We start from the raw sequence: 2,745 nt of genomic DNA on the forward strand, positions 1-2,745 counted from the left end.
TTTGAAATTTGGAACTGGTATCACGACTGTGATTTTGTTTATGCCCAGGTGAGGAGATTTTATTGTTGAAGAATAAATTAGCAAAGACATATATTATAGACAGATATGTCAATGTTGACTGACCAACTGACTGACCGACTGATTGACCAATTATCTGAGATATACAAGGTTGGGTTTGAGTTGAGGGACTAAAATCAACTCAACTTAAACTTGTTAATTTTTTTCTTCTTGAAAAGCTACCGGAAGAAGACTTGGAAGCGAGCGAGATGGAAGGAGAGGTATGCAGAAATTAGGAAGGCAAGAAGGCTGAATCAGCAGTGGAGTGGAGTGGAGGGCAAGGAAGAAAGTTCAAATACCAAACGGCAGAACATTTTTTTTTTGTCAGGATTTTCTCTGTTCTTCTGTTGACTCTTCAATGGCTGGTAGTAAAAAGAGTTTATATCTTCAGCAGCGTTCCACTGGGATCTAGTGTAAGAAATTTGGTCAACTGAAGCTGGTTTCAACACGGCCAACATAGCTCTCTTTTGAAAAACTATACAGAAATCTCCATACACATAAACATAAACACACATGAAAAAACAAAGTAAATAAAAAAATGTAATTTAAAAAAAAATGATCAAACAGAACCAGATGAATAATATTAATTTCTAATTAATCTATTTGCAGAATTAATTTCTTACAGCTAGACCCAACACTGGTAACATTATATATATTAAATATATATAGATATATGTTACTAAATGCTTTTTCATTGCTCTACTCCAGCCCCCTTTGACCATCAAAGCTCCATAAAAACAACAACAAACAAACAAACAATTTTATATTTTTGACTGCAACAAATTTCTTTAAGAAACAGTTTATTGGTAAAACCAAATTGGTGAATAAAGACCTTCCAAAACTAGTTTCTGGTTGATTTTTTTACTTGTTTTCAATTTCTGTTATGTGCACATGTATGTGTATGCATGTGCACACATGTACATACAGATACCTTAAAAACAGAGTAATGTAAACTAACAAAGAATTTCACACAGGTGTAGAGTTAAATATTCTATTTGAATGAGAGACATTATTCCATTTTTATGAATAACACGTATCATCATCATCCTTTAATGTCCATTTTCTATGCTGGCATGGGTTGGACGGTTTGACCAGAGCTGGTTGGGTCAGGGTCCTCACCAGGCTCTATTCTGGCATGGCTTCTATGGCTAGATGTCCTTCCTCAATCCAACCACTCCACAGAGTGTACTGGATGCTTTTTGAGTGGCACCAGTATGAGTGCTCTTGAGTAATGTGCCAGATATCTCAGTCCTTAGTCATCTGCTTTGTAAGGTTTATTCTCTTGAGATTGGGTATATACTTGCTTTTACTTGTTTCAGTCATTTGACTGCGGCCATGCTGGAGCACCGCCTTTAGTCGAGCAAAATTGATCCCAGGACTTATTCTTTGTAAGCCTAGTACTTATTCTATCGGTCTCTTTTGCCGAACTGCTAAGTTACGGGGACGTAAACACACCAGCATCGGTTGTCAAGCGATGTTGGGGGGACAAATACAAACATATATACGACGGGCTTCTTTCAGTTTCCGTCTACCAAATCCACTCACAAGGTTTTGGTCGGCCCGAGGCTATAGTAGAAGACTAAGGTGCCACGCAGTGGAACTGAACCCGGATCCATGTAGTTGTATATTGTATCATGTCAAAGTTTCATTAAGTTATTAGTTCAAATGATGGCAAGCTGCACCTTAAAGATTACAAAGGAAAAACAACTAGAGTTTTTCTCCTTTGTTTCGCTTATAATTCTTTTGTACAATAATTGTTTTCATCTTTTGAATCTAAGTTCTGATCTGTTATTGAAGAAAGATTTTTTTACAATTGTTATGGTAAAGAAAATAAATTACAAATCTTTATATATTATTGTCACCACCATCATCATAAGCATCTTTTAACGCCCATCTTCCATGTTGGCATGGGTCAGATGGTCTGACAGGATCCAGCAGGTATAAAGATTATGTAATGTTCCAACATCAGCATGGTTTCTACAACTGGATAACAATTCAGTGTTTGCAACTGAACCATCCAGATAAAAACATATGTCTAATATATAATGGAGAAAGCTGCTTGTTAATTAGGTATGTAACAGTTACTAAAAGAAAGCAATTATTAAAGGCTTGATTGTCTGGAAATTTTTTTTTATAAATTCATGTGCCAAGAAATTTCCTGTAATTTTGATTTCTGAAGTTTATTGAATATTTGAACTACGAGTTCTTCACAAGTTTAAATATTCATTGCATTCACTGTGGAGTAGATTTAATAAACTATATTAATTCGTTGCAGGTGAAATTTTCCATTTTCATTTGCAACAACAGTCTCTCGCTCTCTCTCGCCTTCAGATTACATTTTCATTGAAGCCTGTGAGAAGGATGAGCCTGTTTCTTGCTACTAATACAAAACCTCGGCTCAATCAGTGTTGTACTGCACCTAGTTAAAGTTCTCTGTAAATAAGTAAAAACAGATTTTTCCTTTTTACGATTACATACGAATAAATAACTTGAGAAAATGACCACCTCTGATTTGTTAAGTTCGTGAAAAAAGCCTACAGCTTGATAAAACAACCAGTCTGGTATTGAAAACATGAGTCTTGAACTATCTCGATAGATAGCAGTTAATCAAAGCTAATGCGTAATTTTATAACTTTTTGCGACCCACTAGGATTCCGTTCGCGACTCATAGTTTGGGAACCACTGCAC

This window comes from Octopus bimaculoides, chromosome 5, assembly GCF_001194135.2.
Source record: "Octopus bimaculoides isolate UCB-OBI-ISO-001 chromosome 5, ASM119413v2, whole genome shotgun sequence".
In the NCBI taxonomy this organism is placed as follows: domain Eukaryota; kingdom Metazoa; phylum Mollusca; class Cephalopoda; order Octopoda; family Octopodidae; genus Octopus; species Octopus bimaculoides.